Source organism: Oncorhynchus keta, unplaced genomic scaffold (genome assembly GCF_023373465.1).
Source record: "Oncorhynchus keta strain PuntledgeMale-10-30-2019 unplaced genomic scaffold, Oket_V2 Un_contig_3684_pilon_pilon, whole genome shotgun sequence".
NCBI lineage: Eukaryota > Metazoa > Chordata > Actinopteri > Salmoniformes > Salmonidae > Oncorhynchus > Oncorhynchus keta.
This window is the reverse complement of record NW_026287376.1, coordinates 62962-82500: the sequence shown is the minus strand read 5'-3', so window position 1 is coordinate 82500 and position 19539 is coordinate 62962. Positions and strand designations below refer to the sequence as shown.

The 19539-nt window shown below is 50.5% G+C and overlaps 1 pseudogene; it reads left to right on the top strand.

Annotated features, from left to right (window-relative positions):
• The window catches only part of LOC127924117 (NT-3 growth factor receptor-like), a 65498-nt pseudogene that overhangs the window by 2632 nt on the left and 43327 nt on the right, over positions 1–19539 (top strand).

Sequence of the window (19539 nt, the reverse complement as noted above, 5' to 3'; positions counted from 1 at the left end):
TACTCTGCCAATCACCAGACTAATTCAGAGGCCCAGTTAGTTAGTTACTCTGCCAATCACCAGACTAATTCAGAGGCCCAGTTAGTTAGTTACTCTGCCAATCACCAGACTAATTCAGAGGCCCCAGTTAGTTAGTTTCTCTGCCAATCACCAGACTAATTCAGAGGCCCAGTTAGTTAGTTACTCTGCCAATCACCAGACTAATTCAGAGGCCCAGTTAGTTAGTTACTCTGCCAATCACCAGACTAATTCAGAGGCCCCAGTTAGTTAGTTACTCTGCCAATCACCAGACTAATTCAGAGGCCCCAGTTAGTTAGTTACTCTGCCAATCACCAGACTAATTCAGAGGCCCCAGTTAGTTAGTTACTCTGCCAATCACCAGACTAATTCAGAGGCCCAGTTAGTCAGTTACTCTGCCATTCACCAGACTAATTCAGAGGCCCAGTTAGTTAGTTACTCTGCCAATCACCAGACTAATTCAGAGGCCCAGTTAGATAGTTACTCTGCCAATCACCAGACTAATTCAGAGGCCCAGTTAGTTAGTTACTCTGCCAATCACCAGACTAATTCAGAGGCCCAGTTAGTTAGTTACTCTGCCAATCACCAGACTAATTCAGAGGCCCAGTTAGTTAGTTACTCTGCCAATCACCAGACTAATTCAGAGGCCCAGTTAGTTAGTTACTCTGCCAATCACCAGACTAATTCAGAGGCCCAGTTAGTTAGTTACTCTGCCAATCACCAGACTAATTCAGAGGCCCAGTTAGTTAGTTACTCTGCCAATCACCAGACTAATTCAGAGGCCCAGTTAGTTAGTTACTCTGCTAATCACCAGACTAATTCAGAGGCCCAGTTAGTTAGTTACTCTGCCAATCACCAGACTAATTCAGAGACCCAGTTAGTTAGTTACTCTGCTAATCACCAGACTAATTCAGAGGCCCAGTTAGTCAGTTACTCTGCCAATCACCAGACTAATTCAGAGGCCCAGTTAGTTAGTTACTCTGCCAATCACCAGACTAATTCAGAGGCCCAGTTAGATAGTTACTCTGCCAATCACCAGACTAATTCAGAGGCCCAGTTAGTTAGTTACTCTGCCAATCACCAGACTAATTCAGAGGCCCAGTTAGTTAGTTACTCTGCCAATCACCAGACTAATTCAGAGGCCCAGTTAGTTAGTTACTCTGCCAATCACCAGACTAATTCAGAGGCCCAGTTAGATAGTTACTCTGCCAATCACCAGACTAATTCAGAGGCCCAGTTAGTTAGTTACTCTGCCAATCACCAGACTAATTCAGAGGCCCAGTTAGTTAGTTACTCTGCCAATCACCAGACTAATTCAGAGGCCCAGTTAGTTAGTTACTCTGCCAATCACCAGACTAATTCAGAGGCCCCAGTTAGTTAGTTTCTCTGCCAATCACCAGACTAATTCAGAGGCCCAGTTAGTTAGTTACTCTGCCAATCACCAGACTAATTCAGAGGCCCAGTTAGTTAGTTACTTTGCCAATCACCAGACTAATTCAGAGGCCCAGTTAGTTAGTTACTCTGCCAATCACCAGACTAATTCAGAGGCCCAGTTAGTTAGTTACTCTGCCAATCACCAGACTAATTCAGAGGCCCAGTTAGTTAGTTACTCTGCCAATCACCAGACTAATTCAGAGGCCCAGTTAGTTAGTTACTTTGACAATCACCAGACTAATTCAGAGGCCCAGTTAGTTAGTTTCTCACCAGAACTAATGCTTGATTCCTTCCTTTCTATTTCTGACTCTCAGATCTCAGGGAGTTAGGTTTGTATCCCAAAGGGCACCCTGTTCCCTACGTAGTGGACTAGTCCTATATACTGTGCTATCTGAAGAGCAGAGCACGCTGGGTATTGATCTTAGACACTCATTTTCCTCAGTGATGTGCTATCTGAAGAGCAGGGCAGGCTGGGTATTGATCTTAGACACTCATTTTCCTCAGTGATGTGCTATCTGAAGAGCAGGGCATGCTGGGTATTGATCTTAGACACTCATTTTCCTCAGTGATGTGCTATCTGAAGAGCAGGGCAGGCTGGGTATTGATCTTAGACACTCATTTTCCTCAGTGATGTGCTATCTGAAGAGCAGGGCATGCTGGGTATTGATCTTAGACACTCATTTTCCTCAGTGATGTGCTATCTGAAGAGCAGGGCATGCTGGGTATTGATCTTAGACACTCATTTTCCTCAGTGATGTGCTATCTGAAGAGCAGGGCAGGCTGGGTATTGATCTTAGACACTCATTTTCCTCAGTGATGTGCTATCTGAAGAGCAGGGCATGCTGGGTATTGATCTTAGACACTCTTTGATCCGTCTGCATAAGTACAGTAAAAGCGAGTCCCAAATGGCACCCCCTATTCCCTCATAGTGCACTCCTCCTGGGCTCTTTTCAAAAGCAGTGCACTATGTAGGGAATAGTTTAGCATTTGGAACGTAAGGCCTATATAAAACTGGTTTGGCTGAGCTCCCTTCCTCTCTCATTGGAATGAATGGAAACATAATTTCCCAGTTTTGAAATATGAGTTTGTAAATGAAAGGCGGGTGGCGTATTATCTTCAGGATGAATTCACCATCTGCTTCCTCAGCTGGTTATCTTTCCATTAAAAGACTGTCCTCATGCAGAGCGGGGTTTAGTGCCTCTGCTCTACAGAGGTACGTCATTACAGGCCCAAATTACAACCTACCAGAACTAGTGGACTTACTTTTGACCAGAACTAATGGGCCCTGGTCAACAGTAGACTGTAGTGCCCTGGTCAACAGTAGGAATAGGGCCCTGGTCAACAGTAGGAATAGTTCTCTGGTCAACAGTAGGAATAGGGCTCTGGTCCCAGTAGGAATAGGGCTCTGGTCAACAGTAGGAATAGGGCTCTGGTCAACAGTAGGAATAGGGCTCTGGTCAACAGTAGGAATAGGGCTCTGGTCAACAGTAGGAATAGGGCTCTGGTCAACAGTAGGAATAGGGCTCTGGTCAACAGTAGGAATAGGGCCCTGGTCAACAGTAGGAATAGGGCTCTGGTCAACAGTAGGAATAGGGCCCTGGTCAACAGTAGGAATAGTGCTCTGGTCAACAGTAGGAATAGGGCCCTGGTCAACAGTAGGAATAGGGCTCTGGTCAACAGTAGGAATAGGGCCCTGGTCAACAGTAGGAATAGTGCTCTGGTCAACAGTAGGAATAGTGCTCTGGTCAACAGTAGGAATAGGGCTCTGGTCAACAGTAGGAATAGGGCTCTGGTCAACAGTAGGAATAGGGCCCTGGTCAACAGTAGGAATAGGGCCCTGGTCAACAGTAGGAATAGGGCCCTGGTCAACAGTAGGAATAGTGCTCTGGTCAACAGTAGGAATAGGGCTCTGGTCAACAGTAGGAATAGGGCTCTGGTCAACAGTAGGAATAGGGCCCTGGTCAACAGTAGGAATTGGGCCCTGGTCAACAGTAGGAATTGGGCCCTGGTCAACAGTAGGAATAGGGCCCTGGTCAACAGTAGGAATAGGGCCCTGGTCAACAGTAGGAATAGGGCGCTGGTTTAAAGTAGTGCACTATGTAGGGAATAGGGCTCTGGTCTAAAGTAGTGCACTATGTAGGAATAGGGCTCTGGTTTAAATTAGTGCACTATGTAGGAATAGGGCTCTGGTCTACAGTAGTGCACTATGTAGGAATAGGGCTCTGGTCTATAGTAGTGCACTATATAGGGAATAGGGCTCTGGTCATAGTAGTGACTATGTAGGAATAGGGTTCTGGTCTATAGTAGTACACTATGTAGGAATATAGTCCCATTCGAGTTTATCATCTTGTTTAGACAGCACCACCACTCTATATCAGATAGCACCACCACTCTATATCAGACAGCACCACCACTCTATATCAGACAGCACCACCACTCTGGTTTCAGACAGCACCACCACTCTATATCAGACAGCACCACCACTCTATATCAGACAGCACCACCACTCTATATCAGGGCACCACCACTCTATATCAGACAGCACCACTCTATATAGACAGCACCACTCTGGTCAGACAGCACCACCACCACTCTGGTATCAGACAGCACCACCACCACTCTATATCAGACAGTACCACCACCACTCTATATCAGACAGCACCACTCTATATAGGGCACCACCACCACTCTATATCAGACAGCACCACCACCTATATCAGACAGCACCACCACTCTATATCAGACAGCACCACTCTATATCAGACAGCACCACTCTATATCAGACAGCACCACTGGTATCAGACAGCACCACCACTCTATATCAGACAGCACCACCACACTATATCAGTAGCAACCACTCTACATCAGACAGCACCACCACTCTATATCAGACAACACCACCACTCTATATCAGACAGCACCACCACTCTATATCAGACAGCACCACCACTCTGGTCAGACAGCAGGAATACTCTGGTCAGACAGCAGGAATAGGGCTCTATCAGACAGTACCACCACTCTATATCAGACAGCACCACTGGTCATATCAGACAGCACCAGGGCTCTATATCAGACAGCACCACCAGGGCACTCTATATCAGACAGTACCACCACTCTACATCAGACAGCACCACCACACTATATCAGACAGCAGGAATAGGGCTCTGGTCAACAGCACCAATACTATATCAGACAGCACCACCACTCTACATCAGACAGTACCACAACACTATATCAGACAGCACCACCAGGATATCAGACAGCACTGGTCATATCAGTAGACAGCACCACTCTATATCAGACAGTAGGAATAGGGCACCACTCTATATCAGACATCACCACTCTATATCAGACAGCACCACCACTCTATATCAACAGCACCACTCTATATCAGACAGCACCACTCTGGTATCAGACAGTAGGAATAGGGCACCACTCTGGTCAGACAGTAGGAATAGGGCATCACCACTCAACATCAGAATAGGGCCACTCTGGTATCAGACAGCACCACTCTATATCAGACAGCACCACTCTGGTCAGACAGCACCACCACACTATATCAGACAGCACCACCACTCTATATCAGTAGGAATAGGGCTCTGGTCAGACAGCACCAATAGGGACAACACCACCACTCTATATCAGACAGCAATACCACTCTGGTATCAGACAGTAGGAATAGGGCTCTATATCAGACAACACCACCACTATATATCAGACAACACCACCACTCTATATCAGTAGGAATACCACTCTGGTCAGACAGCACCACCACTCTATATCAGACAGCACCACCACTCTATATCAGACAGCACCACCACTCTATATCAGACAGCACCACCACTCTATATCAGACAGCACCACCACACTAGGAATAGGGCTCAGACAGCACCACCACTCTACATCAGACAGCACCACCACTCTATATCAGACAGCACCACCACCACTCTATATCAGACAGCACCACCACCACTCTATATCAGACAGCACCACCACTCTATATCAGACAGCACCACCACTCTATATCAGACAGCACCACTCTATATCAGACAGCACCACCACTCTACATCAGACAGAACCACCACTCTATATCAGACAGCACCACCACTCTATATCAGACAGCACCACTCTACATCAGACAGCACCACCACTCTATCAGACAGCACCACCACTCTATATCAGACAGCACCACTCTATATCAGACATCACCACCACTCTATATCAGACAGCACCACCACTCTATATCAGACAGCACCACTCTATATCAGACAGCACCACCACTCTATATCAGACAGCCCCACCACTCTATATAAGACAGCCCCACCACTCTGTATCAGACAGCACCACCACTCTATATCAGACAGCACCACTCTATATCAGACAGCACCACCACTCTATATCAGACAGCACCACCACTCTATATCAGACAGCACCACCACTCTATATCAGACAGCACCACCACTCTATATCAGACAGCACCACTCTATATCAGACAGCACCACCACTCTATATCAGACAGCACCACCACTCTATATCAGACAGCACCACTCTATATCAGACAGCACCACCACTCTATATCAGACAGCACCACCACTCTATATCAGACAGCACCACCACTCTATATCAGACAGCACCACCACTCTATATCAGACAGCACCACCACTCTATATCAGACAGCACCACTCTATATCAGACAGCACCACCACTCTATATCAGACAGCACCACCACTCTATATCAGACAGCACCACCACTCTATATCAGACAGCACCACCACTCTATATCAGACAGCACCACCACTCTATATCAGACAGCACCACTCTATATCAGACAGCACCACCACTCTATATCAGACAGCACCACCACTCTATATCAGACAGCACCACTCTATATCAGACAGCACCACTCTATATCAGACAGCACCACCACACTATATCAGACAGCACCACTCTATATCAGACAGCACCACTCTATATCAGACAGCACCACCACTCTATATCAGACAGCACCACTCTATATCAGACAGCACCACCACTCTATATCAGACAGCACCACCACTCTATATCAGACAGCACCACCACTCTATATCAGACAGCACCACCACTCTATATCAGACAGCACCACCTACACAGACAGCACCACCACTATCAGACAGCACCACTCTATATCAGACAGCACCACTCTATATCAGACAGCACCACCACTCTATATCAGACAGCACCACCACTCTATATCAGACAGCACCACCACTCTATATCAGACAGCACCACCACTCTATATCAGACAGCACCACCACTCTATATCAGACAGCACCACCACTCTATATCAGACAGCACCACCACTCTATATCAGACAGCACCACCACTCTATATCAGACAGCACCACCACTCTATATCAGACAGCACCACCACTCTATATCAGACAGCACCACCACTCTATATCAGACAGCACCACCACTCTATATCAGACAGCACCACCACTCTATATCAGACAGCACCACCACTCTATATCAGACAGCACCACCACTCTATATCAGACAGCACAACCACTCTATACCAGACAGCACCACCACTCTATATCAGACAGCACCACCACTCTATATGAGACAGCACCACCCCTCTACATCAGACAGCACCACCACCACTCTATATCAGACAGCACCACCACCACTCTATATCAGACAGCACCACCACTCTATATCAGACAGCACCACCACTCTATATCAGACAGCACCACCACCACTCTATATCAGACAGCACCACCACTCTATATCAGACAGCACCACCACTCTATATCAGACAGCACCACCACACTATATCAGACAGCACCACTCTATATCAGACAGCACCACCACTCTATATCAGACAGCACCACCACTCTATATCAGACAGCACCACCACTCTATATCAGACAGCACCACCACTCTATATCAGACAGCACCACCACCACTATATCAGACAGCACCACCACTCTATATCAGACAGCACCACCACTCTATATCAGACAGCACCACCACTCTATATCAGACAGCACCACCACTCTACATCAGACAGCACCACCACTCTATATCAGACAGCACCACCACTCTATATCAGACAGCACCACCACTCTATATCAGACAGCACCACCACTCTATATCAGACAGCACCACCACTCTATATCAGACAGCACCACCACCACTCTATATCAGACAGCACCACCACCACTCTATATCAGACAGCACCACCACTCTATATCAGACAGCACCACCACCACTCTATATCAGACAGCACCACCACTCTATTCAGACAGCACCACCCTCTATATCAGACAGCACCACCACCACTCTGTATCAGACAGCACCACCACTATTTGTCCCCCTCCCATCAGACTCACTCTGTCTGTGTGTGTTTGTCCCCTCCAGACTCACTCTGTCTGTGTGTGTTTGTCCCCTCCCTCCAGACTCACTCTGTCTGTGTGTGTTGTCCCCCTTCCCTCCAGACTCACTCTGTCTGTGTGTGTTTGTCCCCCTCCCTCCAGACTAACTCTGTCTGTGTGTTTGTCCCCCTCCCTCCAGACTCACTCTGTCTGTGTGTGTTTGTCCCCCTCCCTCCAGACTCACTCTGTCTGTGTGTTTGTCCCCCTCCCTCCAGACTCACTCTGTCTGTGTGTTTGTCCCCTCCAGACTCACTCTGTCTGTGTGTGTTTGTCCCCTCCCATCAGACTCACTCTGTCTGTGTGTGTTTGTCCCCCTCCCTCCAGACTCACTCTGTCTGTGTGTTTGTCCCCCTCCCTCCAGACTCACTCTGTCTGTGTGTTTGTCCCCCTCCCTCCAGACTCACTCTGTCTGTGTGTGTTTGTCCCCCTCCCTCCAGACTAACTCTGTCTGTGTGTGTTTGTCCCCCTCCCTCCAGACTCACTCTGTCTGTGTGTGTTTGTCCCCCTCCCTCCAGACTCACTCTGTCTGTGTGTGTTTGTCCCCCTCCCTCCAGACTCACTCTGTCTGTGTGTTTGTCCCCCTCCAGACTCACTCTGTCTGTGTGTTTGTCCCCAGACTCCAGACTCACTCTGTCTGTGTGTGTTTGTCCCCCTCCCTCCAGACTCACTCTGTCTGTGTGTGTTTGTCCCCCTCCCTCCAGACTCACTCTGTCTGTGTGTTTGTCCCCTCCAGACTCACTCTGTCTGTGTGTGTTTGTCCCCTCCAGACTCACTCTGTCTGTGTGTGTTTGTCCCCCTCCCTCCAGACTCACTCTGTCTGTGTGTGTTTGTCCCCCTCCCTCCAGACTCACTCTGTCTGTGTGTTTGTCCCCTCCAGACTCACTCTGTCTGTGTGTGTTTGTCCCCTCCAGACTCACTCTGTCTGTGTGTGTTTGTCCCCCTCCCTCCAGACTCACTCTGTCTGTGTGTCTGTCCCCTCCAGACTCACTCTGTCTGTGTGTGTTTGTCCCCTCCAGACTCACTCTGTCTGAGTGTTTGTCCCCCTCCCTCCAGACTCACTCTGTCTGTGTGTTTGTCCCCTCCAGACTCACTCTGTCTGTGTGTTTGTCCCCCTCCCTCCAGACTCACTCTGTCTGTGTGTTTGTCCCCTCCAGACTCACTCTGTCTGTGTGTTTGTCCCCCTCCCTCCAGATTCACTCTGTCTGTGTGTGTTTGTCCCCTCCAGACTCACTCTGTCTGTGTGTGTTTGTCCCCCTCCCATCAGACTCACTCTGTCTGTGTGTGTTTGTCCCCCTCCCTCCAGACTCACTCTGTCTGTGTGTTTGTCCCCCTCCCTCCAGACTCACTCTGTCTGTGTGTTTGTCCCCCCTCCCTCCAGACTCACTCTGTCTGTGTGTGTTTGTCCCCCTTCCCTCCAGACTAACTCTGTCTGTGTGTGTTTGTCCCCCTCCCTCCAGACTCACTCTGTCTGTGTGTGTTTGTCCCCCTCCCTCCAGACTCACTCTGTCTGTGTGTGTTTGTCCCCCTCCCTCCAGACTCACTCTGTCTGTGTGTTTGTCCCCTCCAGACTCACTCTGTCTGTGTGTGTTTGTCCCCTCCAGACTCACTCTGTCTGTGTGTGTTTGTCCCCCTCCCTCCAGACTCACTCTGTCTGTGTGTTTTGTCCCCCTCCCTCCAGACTCACTCTGTCTGTGTGTTTGTCCCCTCCAGACTCACTCTGTCTGTGTGTGTTTGTCCCCTCCAGACTCACTCTGTCTGTGTGTGTTTGTCCCCCTCCCTCCAGACTCACTCTGTCTGTGTGTTTGTCCCCCTCCCTCCAGACTCACTCTGTCTGTGTGTTTGTCCCCTCCAGACTCACTCTGTCTGTGTGTGTTTGTCCCCTCCAGACTCACTCTGTCTGTGTGTGTTTGTCCCCCTCCCTCCAGACTCACTCTGTCTGTGTGTTTGTCCCCTCCAGACTCACTCTGTCTGTGTGTGTTTGTCCCCTCCAGACTCACTCTGTCTGAGTGTTTGTCCCCCTCCCTCCAGACTCACTCTGTCTGTGTGTTTGTCCCCTCCAGACTCACTCTGTCTGTGTGTTTGTCCCCCTCCCTCCAGACTCACTCTGTCTGTGTGTTTGTCCCCTCCAGACTCACTCTGTCTGTGTGTTTGTCCCCCTCCCTCCAGATTCACTCTGTCTGTGTGTGTTTGTCCCCCTCCCTCCAGACTCACTCTGTCTGTGTGTGTTTGTCCCCTCCAGACTCACTCTGTCTGTGTGTGTTTGTCCCCTCCAGACTCACTCTGTCTGTGTGTTTGTCCCCCTCCCATCAGACTCACTCTGTCTGTGTGTGTTGTCCCCCTCCCTCCAGACTCACTCTGTCTGTGTGTGTTTGTCCCCTCCAGACTCACTCTGTCTGTGTGTGTTTGTCCCCTCCAGACTCACTCTGTCTGTGTGTGTTTGTCCCCCTCCCTCCAGACTCACTCTGTCTGTGTGTTTGTCCCCTCCAGACTCACTCTGTCTGTGTGTGTTTGTCCCCTCCAGACTCACTCTGTCTGTGTGTTTGTCCCCCTCCCTCCAGACTCACTCTGTCTGTGTGTTTGTCCCCTCCAGACTCACTCTGTCTGTGTGTTTGTCCCCCCTCCCTCCAGACTCACTCTGTCTGTGTGTTTGTCCCCTCCAGACTCACTCTGTCTGTGTGTTTGTCCCCCTCCCTCCAGATTCACTCTGTCTGTGTGTGTTTGTCCCTCCAGACTCACTCTGTCTGTGTGTGTTTGTCCCCCTCCCTCCAGACTCACTCTGTCTGTGTGTGTTTGTCCCCCTCCCTCCAGACTCACTCTGTCTGTGTGTTTGTCCCCTCCAGACTCACTCTGTCTGTGTGTTTGTCCCCCTCCCTCCAGATTCACTCTGTCTGTGTGTGTTTGTCCCCCTCCCTCCAGACTCACTCTGTCTGTGTGTGTTTGTCCCCTCCAGACTCACTCTGTCTGTGTGTGTTTGTCCCCTCCAGACTCACTCTGTCTGTGTGTTTGTCCCCCTCCCATCAGACTCACTCTGTCTGTGTGTTTTGTCCCCCTCCCTCCAGACTCACTCTGTCTGTGTGTGTTTGTCCCCTCCAGACTCACTCTGTCTGTGTGTGTTTGTCCCCTCCAGACTCACTCTGTCTGTGTGTGTTTGTCCCCCTCCCTCCAGACTCACTCTGTCTGTGTGTTTGTCCCCTCCAGACTCACTCTGTCTGTGTGTGTTTGTCCCCTCCAGACTCACTCTGTCTGTGTGTGTTTGTCCCCCTCCCTCCAGACTCACTCTGTCTGTGTGTTTGTCCCCTCCAGACTCACTCTGTCTGTGTGTTTGTCCCCCTCCCTCCAGACTCACTCTGTCTGTGTGTTTGTCCCCTCCAGACTCACTCTGTCTGTGTGTTTGTCCCCCCTCCCTCCAGATTCACTCTGTCTGTGTGTGTTTGTCCCCTCCAGACTCACTCTGTCTGTGTGTGTTTGTCCCCCTCCCTCCAGACTCACTCTGTCTGTGTGTGTTTGTCCCCCTCCCTCCAGACTCACTCTGTCTGTGTGTGTTTGTCCCCTCCAGACTCACTCTGTCTGTGTGTTTGTCCCCCCTCCCTCCAGACTCACTCTGTCTGTGTGTGTTTGTCCCTCCAGACTCACTCTGTCTGTGTGTTTGTCCCCCTCCCATCAGACTCACTCTGTCTGTGTGTGTTTGTCCCCCTCCCTCCAGACTCACTCTGTCTGTGTGTGTTTGTCCCCTCCAGACTCACTCTGTCTGTGTGTTTGTCCCCTCCAGACTCACTCTGTCTGTGTGTGTTTGTCCCCCTCCCTCCAGACTCACTCTGTCTGTGTGTTTGTCCCCCCCCCTCCAGACTCACTCTGTCTGTGTGTGTTGTCCCCTCCAGACTCACTCTGTCTGTGTGTGTTTGTCCCCTCCAGACTCACTCTGTCTGTGTGTGTTTGTCCCCTCCAGACTCACTCTGTCTGTGTGTTTGTCCCCCTCCCTCCAGACTCACTCTGTCTGTGTGTGTTTGTCCCCCTCCCTCCAGACTCACTCTGTCTGTGTGTGTTTGTCCCCTCCAGACTCACTCTGTCTGTGTGTGTTTGTCCCCTCCAGACTCACTCTGTCTGTCTGTGTTTGTCCCTCCGGACTCACTCTGTCTGTGTGTTTGTCCCCCTCCCATCAGACTCACTCTTTCTGTGTGTTTGTCCCCCTCCCTCCAGACTCACTCTGTCTGTGTGTGTTTGTCCCCTCCAGACTCACTCTGTCTGTGTGTTTGTCCCCAGACATACAGCACATTAAGCGCAGGGACATCCTCCTGAAGAGGGAGCTGGGAGAGGGGGCGTTCGGGAAGGTCTTCCTGGCTGAGTGCTACAACCTGATCCCCACCAAGGATACCATGCTGGTGGCTGTCAAGGTAAGGAGGGATCCCCCAAACAGACATGCTGTCAGTTGTGTGTAAGGAATGGTCTGTTGTGGGAAATTAACGGTGTCTGTTGTGTGAAAGGAATGGTGTCTGTTGTGGGAAAGGAACGGTGTCTGTTGTGTGAAAGGAACGGTGTCTGTTGTGTTGTGGGAAAGGAACGGTGTCTGTTGTGGGAAAGGAACGGTGTCTGTTGTGGGAAAGGAACGGTGTCTGTTGTGGGAAAGGAACGGTGTCTGTTGTGTGAAAGGAATGGTGTCTGTTGTGTGAAAGGAACGGTGTCTGTTGTGGGAAAGGAACGGTGTCTGTTGTGGGAAAGGAACGGTGTCTGTTGTGTTGTGGGAAAGGAACGGTGTCTGTTGTGGGAAAGGAACGGTGTCTGTTGTGGGAAAGGAACGGTGTCTGTTGTGGGAAAGGAACGGTGTCTGTTGTGTTGTGGGAAAGGAACGGTGTCTGTTGTGGGAAAGGAACGGTGTCTGTTGTGGGAAAGGAACGGTGTCTGTTGTGTTGTGGGAAAGGAACGGTGTCTGTTGTGGGAAAGGAACGGTGTCTGTTGTGTGGAGGGAAAGGAACGGTGTCTGTTGTGTGGAGGGAAAGGAACGGTGTCTGTTGTGTTGTGGGAAAGGAACGGTGTCTGTTGTGTGAAAGGAACGGTGTCTGTTGTGGGAAAGGAACGGTGTCTGTTGTGTGAAAGGAACGGTGTCTGTTGTGGGAAAGGAACGGTGTCTGTTGTGGGAAAGGAACGGTGTCTGTTGTGGGAAAGGAACGGTGTCTGTTGTGGGAAAGGAACGGTGTCTGTTGTGGGAAAGGAACGGTGTCTGTTGTGGGAAAGGAACGGTGTCTGTTGTGGAAAGGAACGGTGTCTGTTGTGTTGTGGGAAAGGAACGGTGTCTGTTGTGTTGTGGGAAAGGAACGGTGTCTGTTGTGGGAAAGGAACGGTGTCTGTTGGGGAAAGGAATGGTGTCTGTTGTGTGGTGGGAAAGGAATGGTGTCTGTTGTGGGAAAGGAATGGTGTCTGTTGTGTGGTGGGAAAGGAACGGTGTCTGTTGTGTTGTGGGAAAGGAACGGTGTCTGTTGTGTGGAGGGAAAGGAACGGTGTCTGTTGTGGGAAAGGAACGGTGTCTGTTGTGGGAAAGGAACGGTGTCTGTTGTGGGAAAGGAACGGTGTCTGTTGTGGGAAAGGAACGGTGTCTGTTGTGTTGTGGGAAAGGAACGGTGTCTGTTGTGGGAAAGGAACGGTGTCTGTTGTGTTGTGGGAAAGGAACGGTGTCTGTTGTGGGAAAGGAACGGTGTCTGTTGTGTGGTGGGAAAGGAACGGTGTCTGTTGTGTTGTGGGAAAGGAACGGTGTCTGTTGTGGGAAAGGAACGGTGTCTGTTGTGGGAAAGGAACGGTGTCTGTTGTGGGAAAGGAACGGTGTCTGGGGTGGGAAAGGAACGGTGTCTGTTGTGTGAAAGGAATGGTGTCTGGGGTGGGAAAGGAATGGTGTCTGTTGTGGGGTGGGAAAGGAATGGTGTCTGTTGTGTGGTGGGAAAGGAATGGTGTCTGTTGTGTGGTGGGAAAGGAATGGTGTCTGTTGTGGGAAAGGAATGGTGTCTGTTGTGTGGTGGGAAAGGAATGGTGTCTGTTGTGGGAAAGGAACGGTGTCTGTTGTGGGAAAGGAACGGTGTCTGTGGTGGGAAAGGAACGGTGTCTGTTGTGTTGTGTGAAAGGAACGGTGTCTGTTGTGGGAAAGGAACGGTGTCTGGGGTGGGAAAGGAATGGTGTCTGTTGTGTGGTGGGAAAGGAATGGTGTCTGTTGTGTGGTGGGAAAGGAATGGTGTCTGTTGTGTGGTGGGAAAGGAATGGTGTCTGTTGTGTTGTGGGAAAGGAACGGTGTCTGTTGTGGGAAAGGAACGGTGTCTGTGGTGGGAAAGGAATGGTGTCTGTGGTGGGAAAGGAACGGTGTCTGTTGTGTGGAGGGAAAAGGAACGGTGTCTGTTGTGGGAAAGGAACGGTGTCTGTTGTGTGGAGGGAAAGGAACGGTGTCTGTTGTGTGGTGGGAAAGGAACGGTGTCTGTTGTGGGAAAGGAATGGTGTCTGTTGTGTGGAGGGAAAGGAACGGTGTCTGTTGTGTGGTGAGAAAGGAACGGTGTCTGTTGTGGGAAAGGAACGGTGTCTGTTGTGTGGTGGGAAAGGAATGGTGTCTGTTGTGTGGAGGGAAAGGAACGGTGTCTGTTGTGTGGAGGGAAAGGAACGGTGTCTGTTGTGTGGTGGGAAAGGAACGGTGTCTGTTGTGTGGAGGGAAAGGAACGGTGTCTGTTGTGTGGTGGGAAAGGAACGGTGTCTGTTGTGGGAAAGGAACGGTGTCTGTTGTGTGGAGGGAAAGGAACGGTGTCTGTTGTGTTGTGTGAAAGGAACGGTGTCTGTTGTGGGAAAGGAACGGTGTCTGTTGTGTGGTGGGAAAGGAACGGTGTCTGTTGTGGGAAAGGAACGGTGTCTGTTGTGTTGTGGGAAAGGAACGGTGTCTGTTGTGGGAAAGGAACGGTGTCTGTTGTGTGGTGGGAAAGGAACGGTGTCTGTTGTGGGAAAGGAACGGTGTCTGTTGTGGGAAAGGAACGGTGTCTGTTGTGGGAAAGGAACGGTGTCTGTTGTGGGAAAGGAACGGTGTCTGTTGTGTTGTGGGAAAGGAACGGTGTCTGTTGTGTTGTGGGAAAGGAACGGTGTCTGTTGTGTTGTGGGAAAGGAACGGTGTCTGTTGTGGGAAAGGAACGGTGTCTGTTGTGGGAAAGGAATGGTGTCTGTTGTGTTGTGGGAAAGGAACGGTGTCTGTTGTGTGGTGGGAAAGGAACGGTGTCTGTTGTGGGAAAGGAACGGTGTCTGTTGTGTGGAGGGAAAGGAACGGTGTCTGTTGTGTGGTGGGAAAGGAATGGTGTCTGTTGTGTGGAGGGAAAGAAATGGTGTCTGTTGTGTGGAGGGAAAGGAATGGTGTCTGTTGTGTGGTGGGAAAGGAATGGTGTCTGTTGTGTTGTGGGAAAGGAACGGTGTCTGTTGTGTGGTGGGAAAGGAACGGTGTCTGTTGAGGGAAAGGAACGGTGTCTGTTGTGTTGTGGGAAAGGAACGGTGTCTGTTGTGTTGTGGGAAAGGAACGGTGTCTGTTGTGGGAAAGGAACGGTGTCTGTTGTGTGGAGGGAAAGGAACGGTGTCTGTTGTGGGAAAGGAACGGTGTCTGTTGTGTGGTGGGAAAGGAACGGTGTCTGTTGTGGGAAAGGAACGGTGTCTGTTGTGGGAAAGGAACGGTGTCTGTTGTGTGGAGGGAAAGGAACGGTGTCTGTTGTGGGAAAGGAACGGTGTCTGTTGTGTGGTGGGAAAGGAACGGTGTCTGTTGTGGGAAAGGAACGGTGTCTGTTGTGTGGAGGGAAAGGAACGGTGTCTGTTGTGGGAAAGGAACGGTGTCTGTTGTGGGAAAGGAACGGTGTCTGTTGTGTGGAGGGAAAGGAACGGTGTCTGTTGTGGGAAAGGAACGGTGTCTGTTGTGTTGTGGGAAAGGAACGGTGTCTGTTGTGGGAAAGGAACGGTGTCTGTTGTGTGAAAGGAACGGTGTCTGTTGTGTGGTGGGAAAGGAACGGTGTCTGTTGTGTGGTGGGAAAGGAACGGTGTCTGTTGTGTTGTGGGAAAGGAACGGTGTCTGTTGTGTTGTGGGAAAGGAACGGTGTCTGTTGTGTGGTGGGAAAGGAACGGTGTCTGTTGTGTGGTGGGAAAGGAACGGTGTCTGTTGTGTGGAGGGAAAGGAACGGTGTCTGTTGTGGGAAAGGAACGGTGTCTGTTGTGGGAAAGGAACGGTGTCTGTTGTGGGAAAGGAACGGTGTCTGTTGTGGGAAAGGAACGGTGTCTGTTGTGTTGTGGGAAAGGAACGGTGTCTGTTGTGTGGAGGGAAAGGAACGGTGTCTGTTGTGTGGTGGGAAAGGAACGGTGTCTGTTGTGGGAAAGGAACGGTGTCTGTTGTGTGGTGGGAAAGGAACGGTGTCTGTTGTGTGGTGGGAAAGGAACGGTGTCTGTTGTGTGGAGGGAAAGGAACGGTGTCTGTTGTGGGAAAGGAACGGTGTCTGTTGTGTTGTGGGAAAGGAACGGTGTCTGTTGTGTGAAAGGAACGGTGTCTGTTGTGTGGAGGGAAAGGAACGGTGTCTGTTGTGGGAAAGGAACGGTGTCTGTTGTGTTGTGGGAATGGAACGGTGTCTGTTGTGTGGTGGGAAAGGAACGGTGTCTGTTGTGTGGAGGGAAAGGAACGGTGTCTGTTGTGTGGAGGGAAAGGAACAGTGTCTGTTGTGGGAAAGGAACGGTGTCTGTTGTGTTGTGGGAAAGGAACGGTGTCTGTTGTGTGGTGGGAAAGGAACGGTGTCTGTTGTGTTGTGGGAAAGGAACGGTGTCTGTTGTGTGGTGGGAAAGGAACGGTGTCTGTTGTGTTGTGGGAAAGGAACGGTGTCTGTTGTGGGAAAGGAACGGTGTCTGTTGTGGGAAAGGAATGGTGTCTGTTGTGTGGTGGGAAAGGAACGGTGTCTGTTGTGTTGTGGGAAAGGAACGGTGTCTGTTGTGTGGTGGGAAAGGAACGGTGTCTGTTGTGGGAAAGGAACGGTGTCTGTTGTGGGAAAGGAACGGTGTCTGTTGTGGGAAAGGAACGGTGTCTGTTGTGGGAAAGGAACGGTGTCTGTTGTGGGAAAGGAACGGTGTCTGTTGTGGGAAAGGAACGGTGTCTGTTGTGGGAAAGGAACGGTGTCTGTTGTGGGAAAGGAACGGTGTCTGTTGTGGGAAAGGAACGGTGTCTGTTGTGGGAAAGGAACGGTGTCTGTTGTGGGAAAGGAATGGTGTCTGTTGTGTGGTGGGAAAGGAACGGTGTCTGTTGTGGGAAAGGAACGGTGTCTGTTGTGGGAAAGGAACGGTGTCTGTTGTGGGGTGGGAAAGGAACGGTGTCTGTTGTGGGGTGGGAAAGAATGGTGTCTGTTGTGGGAAAGGAACGGTGTCTGTTGTGGGAAAGGAACGGTGTCTGTTGTGGGGTGGGAAAGGAATGGTGTCTGTTGTGGGGTGGGAAAGGAATGGTGTCTGTTGTGGGAAAGGAACGGTGTCTGTTGTGGGAAAGGAATGGTGTCTGTTGTGGGAAAGGAACGGTGTCTGTTGTGGGAAAGGAACGGTGTCTGTTGTGGGAAAGGAACGGTGTCTGTTGTGGGAAAGGAACGGTGTCTGTTGTGTGGTGGGAAAGGAACGGTGTCTGTTGTGTTGTGGGAAAGGAACGGTGTCTGTGGTGGGAAAGGAACGGTGTCTGTTGTGTGGTGGGAAAGGAACGGTGTCTGTTGTGTGGTGGGAAAGGAACGGTGTCTGTTGTGTTGTGGGAAAGGAACGGTGTCTGTTGTGGGAAAGGAACGGTGTCTGTTGTGGGAAAGGAACGGTGTCTGTTGTGTTGTGGGAAAGGAACGGTGTCTGTTGTGGGAAAGGAACGGTGTCTGTTGTGTTGTGGGAAAGGAACGGTGTCTGTTGTGTTGTGGGAAAGGAACGGTGTCTGTTGTGGGAAAGGAACGGTGTCTGTTGTGGGAAAGGAACGGTGTCTGTTGTGTTGTGGGAAAGGAATGGTGTCTGTTGTGGGAAAGGAATGGTGTCTGTTGTGGGAAAGGAACGGTGTCTGTTGTGTTGTGGGAAAGGAACGGTGTCTGTTGTGGGAAAGGAACGGTGTCTGTTGTGGGAAAGGAACGGTGTCTGTTGTGTGGTGGGAAAGGAACGGTGTCTGTTGTGGGAAAGGAACGGTGTCTGTTGTGTGGTGGGAAAGGAACGGTGTCTGTTGTGGGAAAGGAACGGTGTCTGTTGTGTTGAGGAAAGGAACGGTGTCTGTTGTGGGAAAGGAATGGTGTCTGTTGTGGGAAAGGAACGGTGTCTGTTGTGTGGAGGGAAAGGAACGGTGTCTGTTGTGTGAAAGGAATGGTGTCTGTTGTGGGAAAGGAACGGTGTCTGTTGTGGGAAAGGAATGGTGTCTGTTGTGGGAAAGGAACGGTGTCTGTTGTGTGGTGGGAAAGGAACGGTGTCTGTTGTGGGAAAGGAATGGTGTCTGTTGTGTGGAGGGAAAGGAACGGTGTCTGTTGTGTGGTGGGAAAGGAACGGTGTCTGTTGTGGGAAAGGAATGGTGTCTGTTGTGGGAAAGGAACGGTGTCTGTTGTGGGAAAGGAATGGTGTCTGTTGTGGGAAAGGAACGGTGTCTGTTGTGTGGAGGGAAAGGAACGGTGTCTGTTGTGTGGTGAGAAAGGAACGGTGTCTGTTGTGTGGAGGGAAAGGAACGGTGTCTGTTGTGTGGAGGGAAAGGAATGGTGTCTGTTGTGTGGAGGGAAAGGAACGGTGTCTGTTGTGTTGTGGGAAAGGAACGGTGTCTGTTGTGTGGTGAGAAAGGAACGGTGTCTGTTGTGTGGTGGGAAAGGAACGGTGTCTGTTGTGTGGAGGGAAAGGAATGGTGTCTGTTGTGTGGTGGGAAAGGAATGGTGTCTGTTGTGTGGTGGGAAAGGAATGGTGTCTGTTGTGGGAAAGGAACGGTGTCTGTGGTGGGAAAGGAACGGTGTCTGTTGTGTTGTGGGAAAGGAACGGTGTCTGTTGTGGGAAAGGAACGGTGTCTGGGGTGGGAAAGGAACGTGTCTGTTGTGTTGTGGGAAAGGAACGGTGTCTGTTGTGGGAAAGGAACGGTGTCTGTTGTGTTGTGGGAAAGGAACGGTGTCTGTTGTGGGAAAGGAACGGTGTCTGTGGTGGGAAAGGAATGGTGTCTGTTGTGTTGTGGGAAGGAACGGTGTCTGTTGTGGGAAAGGAACGGTGTCTGGGGTGGGAAAGGAACGGTGTCTGTTGTGTTGTGGGAAAGGAACGGTGTCTGTTGTGGGAAAGGAACGGTGTCTGTGGTGGGAAAGGAATGGTGTCTGTTGTGGGAAAGGAACGGTGTCTGTTGTGGGAAAGGAACGGTGTCTGTGGTGGGAAAAAGGAACGGTGTCTGTGGTGGGAAAGGAACGGTGTCTGTTGTGTTGTGGGAAAGGAACGGTGTCTGTTGTGGGAAAGGAACGGTGTCTGTTGTGTTGTGGGAAAGGAACGGTGTCTGTTGTGGGAAAGGAACGGTGTCTGTTGTGGGAAAGGAACGGTGTCTGTTGTGTTGTGGGAAAGGAACGGTGTCTGTTGTGTTGTGGGAAAGGAACGGTGTCTGTTGTGGGAAAGGAACGGTGTCTGTTGTGGGAAAGGAACGGTGTCTGTTGTGGGAAAGGAACGGTGTCTGTGGTGGGAAAGGA